Source organism: Balearica regulorum, chromosome 5 (genome assembly GCF_011004875.1).
Source record: "Balearica regulorum gibbericeps isolate bBalReg1 chromosome 5, bBalReg1.pri, whole genome shotgun sequence".
NCBI lineage: Eukaryota > Metazoa > Chordata > Aves > Gruiformes > Gruidae > Balearica > Balearica regulorum.
Window position 1 is genome coordinate 49,214,490 of NC_046188.1, and position 9,295 is coordinate 49,223,784.

Genomic DNA, 9,295 nt, shown 5'->3' on the forward strand with positions numbered 1-9,295 from the left:
ATCAGAAATGCTGGTGGAAAGTTCTGATGCCTGTTTTACCTTTTAATCCTAGATGTGGAGCAGCAGGTGGCTGCACTAGGAGAATCAATTGGAAAATAAAAGTACTTTCAAAAAAATTGCATCCTTTCCATTTTACATATTTATAAATGTACATATAAATTAGGCAGTTCTATAGTTACAGTTCTCTAGCTACAAAGCCAGACAGAATTCTTGTTTGCAAGCTCCTCACCCCTCACCCACTCAGGTCACAGTTTTATTATACTTGACCTTCTGAGTACTTGTGTTTTCTGGAGGGGCTCATTAGAAACCCATTGCATTTGCCGTTTGTTTATTTTTTAATTCAAAAAGTAATTTTGTTTCTTTAATGTGAGTTTTATTCATTACCTAACATGTCAATATTTTCAGCTAATGATTTCAAAGTAAGTAATCATAGAGAGCATGTAGAACAGCAAGATGATTATGTTGTCTCCAGGTCTTCCGATCACCTCCTGGACAATTAGCATATCAATACTTTCCATTAATGTAATGGGCAATGTGTGAAATTTCCAGGCTGCTTCCAGAATCTAAAGTGGATGAAGACAAGCAAGCAGAGAGGATTATTTGGCAGTAAACCAGATGATAATCAATAAATGAATGCCCATATCAATACATATTTCTAGCAGGACCACAGCAGTTTAGTTCCAGCTGTCCCTTAAAGAGGTTCTAACAAATAAATAACAAAACTCAAATTGATATGTCGTGATGATGAAAATTTGCTGTAATTTTCAGGAAAATGACATAAAACTACATTATGCATGTAAATCCCCAGCTAAAGTAAAATGTTACACCACCTATGGTGTCTATGCCACCTGAAGGTCTGAGAGTTTAACTCATGCCTCTGGTTTAACACCTGTTTTAAAAGTAGAGTGCCTCTCTTTTGCTCCAGATCATGAAAAAAATACATCATGAAAGCCTCCTTTTATGTGCGTGTGTGAGAATTTATTTTTTTATATATTTTCACAAAATATTTGGTGCTATCTCACACTGATGTCTTTGTATACAGGGTAGAGGAAATGTAACAAGAAGCAGGCAAGTCATTAAAAATACAAGGTGGGAGGGAATGGAGTAGCCATGATCCTAAAACCTTCAGAGGAAAATAAGACCTAAGCTAAAACTGAATTTTCTGAGTGCCAGATCTTAAATTAATTCTTTTGGAATTGAACCCTGATGTTCTTAATCAGACACCTTTAAAAATGGTCTTGAACACAAAATGACTTTGTGATTAGGTAAGAGGTGAAGAAAGGAACCCATCTTATCTCTTCTAAGCCCTCCTGAAATGCAAGGCAACAAGATGTCAGGAGAAGATAGTCTATATGGTGTTTGCAGCTCCTAATTGGGAACCCGGGTGGTATTTGAAAAACTGTGAATTAAGTCATTTTGTGTTTGCTAACAAGGGTAAATTGTATGCTTGCCTACATTAAAATGTTTGTTTAAAATGTTATATTTTTAAATGGTAATCTGGAATTTGGAGTTTGTCCAAAATTCAGTCTTTTCAATGGCTAATGTTCCTCAAGCTGTTCAAGGATAAAGTCCTCCTAGAAAGCACTTTTTAAAAGTCTGTTTCAGGATGAGCTAAATCCACAAAAATGCCTATTTCTCTCCATCAAATGTGAAAGAAGCCCACAATGTCTGGCTCCAGCGGAAACAACTGCACTGGAAATATCTGGAGCTAAGGGGAGATGAATCCCCCTGCAGCGTGACAGCTCATACATTTACAGACAGACATCAGACTGGCTGTGCCTGCAGTGAAGCATATCCTCTTGACAGATCCAGAGCCAGCACCCTGTGAGCAGCAGCACTCCTGGGGCAAGAGGGGATGCTCAAACTGGGCCTCAGATCACTTCTGCCCCTGAGATGCAACCATCAGTAGTGAGTGCAGCGAGAAGTTTGCACCCTGGGAAGCACAGGAGGCTCAGTAGAAATTTATGACCCACACAGGAACTTGTCCAGGTTTCTCTTGTGACCAGCAGGTCAAGGGAGGTGATTCTGCCCCTCTACTCTGCTCTTGTGAGACCCCACCTGGAGTACTGTGTCCAGCTCTGGGGTCCCCAGGACAAGACAGACATGGACCTGTTGGAGAGAGTCCAGAGGAGGGCCATGAAGCTGATCAGAGGGCTGGAGCACCTCTACTATGAGGACAGGCTGAGAGAGTTGGGCTTCTTCAGCCTGGAGAAAAGGCGGCTCCGGGGAGATCTAATTGCGGCTTACCAGTACCTGAAGGGGGCCTACAGGAAAGATGGTGAGGGACTGTTTATCAGGGAGTGTAGTGACGGGACAAGGGGTAATGGGTTTAAGCTGAAGGAGGGTTGATTTAGATTAGATGTTAGAAAGAAATTCTTTACTGTTAGAGTGGTGAGGTACTGGAACAGGTTGCCCAGAGAGATTGTGGAGGCCCCATCCCTGGAAGTGTTTAAGACCAGGTTGGATGGGGCTTTGGGCAACGTGGTCTAGTGGAGGGTGTCCCTGCCCACAGCAGGGGTGGTTGGAACTAGATGATCTTTAAGGTCCCTTCCAACCCAAACCATGCTATGATTCTATGATTCTCTAGTTTTCAGAAGTGTGAAGAACTCGCTGGTTATTGCAAGGACCCCTTAATGACATGTCATTTGGGTGCATGGGGAAAAGGGAAAACTTCAGGTTTTGCAGCACTGTTAGTACAGTGGCTCTGGCAGCCTTGATTTAAGAAAAGTGCATCTCCCATTTCCTTGCCACAATTTCTGAACACTTTGAAGCTTCCTAACTGAGAAATGTGCTGGCTAAACCATGTTTAATATATAAGATCACAGCACAAGCTTGTATGACCAGAGGTCTGATGCAGAGGCCAGAAATACTGCATCTCTATTTCCTAGTGCCTAACAGAGGAAGAGGAGCAACAGCTGAATGAATCTGGCCCACCAGCTCAGTTGTCTCAGCTGGACTGCATACAGTATAGACATAGATATAGTATCTATTTAGATAAGGGATATGCTTCGCATATCTTTTTAGTATTTGCTGTTTGATTGTGATCAATGCAGGGAGTTGGAAGGGAATAAGACCCCAAGTTGTAACACAGAGTTGTTCTTATTTTACACAAGAGAGCAATGGCATATTGAAACACTCACTTTGATGGTTTCCCTGGTCTGCAGGGAGTGCTCAGTAAAAGCTTTCTGCTACGTCTGGATCGACATAACTGGGATTGTTGGTCCCACATGAATTGAGCCAGGAAGTACTGCAGTACAGAGATGGTCCAGATAAGAAAACAAATGTCACTGACAGGCAAGATCTAATTTCAGTGTTAGGCTAACGATGTGACTGATGCTGAGCCAGTAGGAAATTATTATGGCCTAGATTAGATTACGCATGCAATGTCAGAAGAGCCCTTCTCCACCCCTGCATGCATCCCTGCCCTTCCCTAGCACACTCCAGAGAGCAGCAGGCCCCTTGCCTCTCTTCCGTCATGCTTTTGTTGATACAGATAGGTTAGAAAGCTGTATAAGCAATTACAAGCTCCATAATAATGTTCTATCAACCACATTCTCTCACCCTCTCCTGAAATCTTGTTAAAGAAAAGATACCTGTCTGTATGGAAATCCAAAGTGACCTCTCTTACACATGCATTGGTATTTGTTTCACCTGCTAGAAGCACAAAGGGTTTTTCAGGTCCAGAGGCTTCTGGGAGCGTCAATAGGGGCAAAATGAATGACTGTGTCACAAACCAGAATGGGAATTTGAACGTCAGCAGCTCCGGTCGCACCTGAAACTCTTCAGCCAGAAAATCCCTCTGGCCCAGCATTGGCCAGCATGTGTCCCTCAGCAAAAAACTCTCCTTCTCTTCCTCTGTCCAACAAAAGGAGCAGGTTTGGGTTACAGTACAGGACAGCTTATATTTGTGAAATGTCTCATTGAATAGGAGAGAAGCCACCTTTGCTCATCAGCCAGAGTTAACAGAGCATTGTGCAAAGCTACACATGCACATATGGTGGGACACCAAGATGAAGCTCATGTTACATGGCAAGGTAAAGGACTATCCCACTGACTTCAAGAGACAAAGTACAGCCTTCATGGATGTAGGGAAACACCACAGAATCACTACTAGAGAAGCTATTTCTATCATGTAGGCTTACAATCAAACCTCAGCATGAGCTAAGTCTGATGAAAGGTACAAGTTTAACAGTAGGTATAGGGGCGGATACAGAAAAAAGCAGCAGTGATCCCTGTTTCTTTGCACGTGGCTGCGTAACAACAGGGGTTGTGCAGAAAGTGCAGGTCCTGCATGACAGAAGGTTTGGGTTCCCCTACTCAGCAGCGTGTACTCAGATCCCACACTGCTTGAACTTAGGTGGATCTGAGTCAGCTCTGGTGACACAAGTGTCTCACAGGTGTGAGTCAGAGTTGAACTGAAAAAAAAAGATAGTTTTTACTGGCTTGGACTTTCATATGAAACCAGTGCAAATTTGGATCTGAAAACAAAATGTCCCAAAAGTCCAGTGGGTTAAGTTTTTAGAAGCTGGTGCTAATTCCCATGAAATAGCTTCATTACTGTTTGTATTACACTAACAGTTTTGCATGGGATGTTGCACAAATATTTGGCATGGGCTTCTCCTGCACTTACATGGCCACTGGGTTGATTGATTTGGGTTATTTGGTAACAGCTGACTGTTTATTCATTGTATTGTTAGAAGCCTCTTAAGGTTGACTAGAGTGCTGTATAGGCATTAATTTGGCTTAGCTTGTAAAAATTTAGTCATATAAACAAGAAGTGCTCCCCTGAGTTTGGAGACATTAGCCCAAGTCAGGCCCTAGCAGAGCTGTTGGAAATGCTGGCGGCTGGACTTGCTGGGATGGCATGAAAATGGGATTTATCTTTATTAACCCTCTTTTCAAAGCTTTATTTTTGAGTCAGTCAATTCTTTCCAAGTTTGACCTTATTAATGGCTACATTGTGACTAGCACTGAGATGCAGGAAGTCAGATTAAGCTGTCCTGAAACCAGCTGATAGGTGTCATTTAAAAGACAGCTGTCTGTACTCTAATTTCTCCATGAAACAAAAGCTCCAGCTTAGGATCACATTTGAGTATAATCTTCTGTCCCATGCAGCCAGTCAAGATTGTAAAACATAGCAAATGGATGAGTAAAGAAAAATAAAATCAGGAGAATCCCATGGCAAGCAGAGTTGAAGACTCTAAAAGAGCAAAACAAGTTGTAAAAGTATTTTTTTTTTTCAAAAGTGAGAGGAATCCTAGCAATGGCATTAGTTCATCATGACAAATTTCCTGTCTTCATCACTAAGGCAGGAGGACAGAGGTTTTTTCTGTTCTGTACAGAGGAAGGAGTTAATGAATTGATACCACATCACATCTGTCAAGATACTTTAAAGCAAATGGTAAGTAAACAGGAAGCTAGGCAACAGGAATTCTAAGAAGCAGCTATTAAGATCAGGCAATCTAAAATCACTAGGTCAAGACAACTTCTGGCTGGCATGTTATTACAGACTGCTACCTTGCATCAATCCTGTCCTGAATAAAAGAGTTAAATCAATGCTTAGGGTCTGCCCTATTGTTCTGAAGCAGGAACTAGATTTTCAAATCATCCATACCAGAGGTGTATGGCCTAAATGCAAAGACTTACCAGAGGCACTTAAGAGCTTCCAAGAAATCCTTCCAGGAGAAGGATACTCTCAAAAGATTGCAACACTACATTAACAAAATTCTTTCCTGAAGCACGTAGGATTTAACAAACTTCATCTGCTATGATACTGCTTTTCGCCCTTAACGCTTACCTCCTCCACCTCCCTTTTGACACTGATATCAGGGACTTCTTCATGGCATCTATGATTCATAGTTAACAGTCTGTCTTCATGAGTGTCATTGTAGGGAATCATTGAGGACTACCCCTACAGGAAACATCAGAGAAATGCAAAAGCAGGCACCTGGGAAAAAAACAAGGAGGCTATTAAAAATAGAGAACACATCTTTGAATTTAACCTGCATCCAGAAGAGAGAATGGGGACTTACACCAAGAATGGGAAAATAATTTCACACTGTAGGACTAACCCAGAAAGTCTTTGCCTTGGCAGAGTACTGGTGTGCTGGCATCCATCCCCAGCGTGAGTTATATTAGTTGACAAAGAAGATACCCTATTCCGTTAATTTTCCACTTTGTGAGGCAACAGCTAATCCTAGCATTTCTTTGAGGTCGTTTCCCCTCTATTCTTCACCTGTTTGGAGGATAGTTTCCCAATGGGCTAGCCCTGTGCTCAGCCTGAGGAAGACCTCACCCATGACTGTGACCTGTGTACCATGCAGCTATAACAAATGTGTTTGTTAGTGCGGTGCAGTGTCCAGCTATTTGCCTTAGGTGATGAGATGACCAGATGACATTTCTGCTTTTGGGGAGGCAGACTGGGTGATGTTCAGAGGCTGCAGCTGGGTGATGTTCAGAGTTAGCTCTCAGATGGCCAAAGCCTACAAACATGGCAGAGATCTGTCCCTCCATGGAGAAGGAAAGAGACTACCAGGAATGGGCTCTGGGAAGCCCCCAGGCTCTAGTTTTGCTAGCCCAGGCAAAGTACCTGTGTCTAGTACCCATCCAGGGCTTCCTCCCCTAGAGCTGGAGAACCAAAGCGTAGAAACTTGGGTTGGTGCCTGGTGGTAGCTTGCTGGGGCTTCATGTCACACTGAGGGGCCATCAGATCACACTTGTCCTGCTTTGATCTGCTTTCACAGATTAAAGGCTCCATCTCAGTCCCCCAGGCTGCCCCACCCATACTGTGGTTGGCAGTGCCGAGCAGCCTGGCACATACTAGCTGGATGACATACTGTGCTTATACATTAAAAATGCCATAAAGTGGGGTGGCTGGTTCCAAGCAGAAGAGCCTCATGGCCTACTGCCTGCCCCCAGCACAGCCGGCACCCAATAATAATGGGTCATGGGAGCCATGAAATGCTTCCATCCATGCCTGGGCTGTCTGAAGCTTCACCTTCTGAGGCGACATACCCTGGGTAAAGGGGAAGGGCAGATGGAGGGGAAGGAGGGACCAGGGTGGCCCCCAAGTCCTGCTGGGTCCTGTGGCAGCTTCACGCCAGGCAGTGGGCAGGGAGGAGAAGCTGGCGGCAGGCACCAGACCTGCCTGCACTTCATCTCACAGGACTTAATACCCTTCTCAACTTGATGTGTCTATCTTTGTAGATGCTTTGTAGCATTGCCTGTCCTCCTGTAACAGGCATTACACTATTATAAGCATTTATCAAAGGCACCCAGGACCTAGACACTGTAATTAGAGGGCATTTAAGGTCAGACAAGTGATTAGGTCACAGTAGTTCTCTGACTCAGCTTATGTGCCTTGTTTATCTTCATTCAAAGCGATTTAGTTTGCTAACAGTCATATAATTTTCTGCTAGGTAATCCTGAACATGTGTTTGGCCATGAAATCTTTCCCAAAATTACCAGAAGCTGAAGGCTGAATTACTGTTTTGCAGGGGAGCATTCTCCCTGGCCTGCCACCGCCGAGCTCAGTGTCTCAGTCCTCTCCCATACCATGTTGTGCCCACACACACATAGGCAGCCTTTTGTGTAGCTTCTAAAGTTCTACTAATTAATCTAGTCAATGAGAAGTACTTATATTATGCTGATAATTTCAGGCATTTTTATTCTGCATGCATTTTGCTTTGACTCACAGATGCATGTTTATTTGACAGGTCTCATCCTTGCGCAGGAATTTAGGATTCGTTTATGGAGACCGAAACGTGCAAAGTTACACGTGAGAAGACAGGGCGATAGTGATCTGGATTGCCTGAGTCCAGCCTCCTGCACAAGCATCTGTCATTTTCAATGTCAGACTGAGGATTTTACATTTGTTTTGACTATGTTAGGAGAACAATGTCTCCTTATCCCAGTACACTACTAGTAAAAATAAATGCCCATAGCAGGGAGGAAAAATATTGTCCTTGATTTCATATCCAATCCAAGGTAATTATTTTCTTTTCATCTTAATGCTCTTTTTTCTTTGTATGCCCTTCCTTTTTCCCTATTAGCCTTTTCCTGTACACAATAGAGGGCTTGCAAGGTTAGCAGAGATTTTTTTATTTTTTTTTTAGCTTTATGAAGGGCACATCAGCACATTAACTTACCAGACATGTACCATAGCTGCTCAGAACACCACACCAACAGCACCAACAGCCGGCAACCCAGCATGCTCCCTGGCAAAGGCACTGCCCTCCAGCACTCAGGGGAAGCACTCCGAAACGTTACACAGAAGATCAGGGTGATTTTAACAGTCTTTCTGGCCTTAAAATATGCAAAGCTTCAAGTAAGGGAAACGATCCTTTTGCAGCAGAAAGGCTATCATCCCCTAATGCAGCTCACACCATTGGAAAGCAACCTGACACAGAGTACTTGGATTATTACATGACTGATACTTCCACTTCTAAAAAATCTGGTCAAAAACTACCCCAAAAAACCATGTTAAAATATAGTTAGAATACCAAATAAATTTATAGAACTCTGTTTGCTTTTTCACTCTCTCATTGCATTGTCCTGGGTTTTTTTTATGTGGTAAGTTTATCATCTGCTGGTTGCATCAGGTGTGTATCAAAGCTGCCCTTGCACTGTAGACCTACTCTTGGGGGACGAGCTGCAGCCCTGCAGAGATCTACTGGCAACCACGACAGAAAAGTTGTTGTGTCCATACCAAACTACATGTTTGGAGAGGACAGTCATTTCTCCAGCCAGAGGAAAGCAATCATAACAGCAAAATTATAGGACTTCAAAGCTTAGACTGCATTGTAAATCCTAAGCACAGCAGCTGCCGGGTATTGTCCTGGTGAGCAAAACTGATCATTCTCATTTAATCACGTCACGCTTCATTTGTGCCACAAGTGTCAGGAAGCTGATCAAAACAAGGTTAACGGGCTACAGTGCATCACAAGCTGATAATCAGATTAAGCGGGCAGTTGCCCAGTTACTGGCCATGATTATATTCATGCTACAATATAGCTTTTAACTATTTGTGACTAGGTTGCCAATCGAGTATTAGAGGCAGGAAGGACAAAGCTAAGAACCCAGAGCAAATTGGTTATTGCTAGAGATTAAATGGGGCTCCCACAAGGTGCAAAATAAAAATTGACAAGAAAGACAGAGGAATTTGCATTTTCACATACTCTGTTTTTTAATATTGTGAGAGGCCATTAGTATGAGCACAATCATTTTTAAACTCTCTTTATACACATGTATATTTACTTCAGCAGCAATCCATTAAGTAATCTATTAAAAATAAAAC

The 9,295-nt window shown here is 42.9% G+C and overlaps 1 long non-coding RNA gene across 1 annotated transcript; it reads right to left on the bottom strand.

Annotated features, from left to right (window-relative positions):
• Positions 1-301: 301 nt before the first annotated feature.
• Positions 302-8,266, bottom strand: LOC142602071 (uncharacterized). Its single transcript, XR_012835737.1, has 3 exons — positions 8,148-8,266; positions 5,798-5,947; positions 302-563 (listed from the first exon to the last, which is right to left on the bottom strand). It is a non-coding gene; the product is annotated as an uncharacterized LOC142602071 (long non-coding RNA).
• Positions 8,267-9,295: the final 1,029 nt, after the last annotated feature.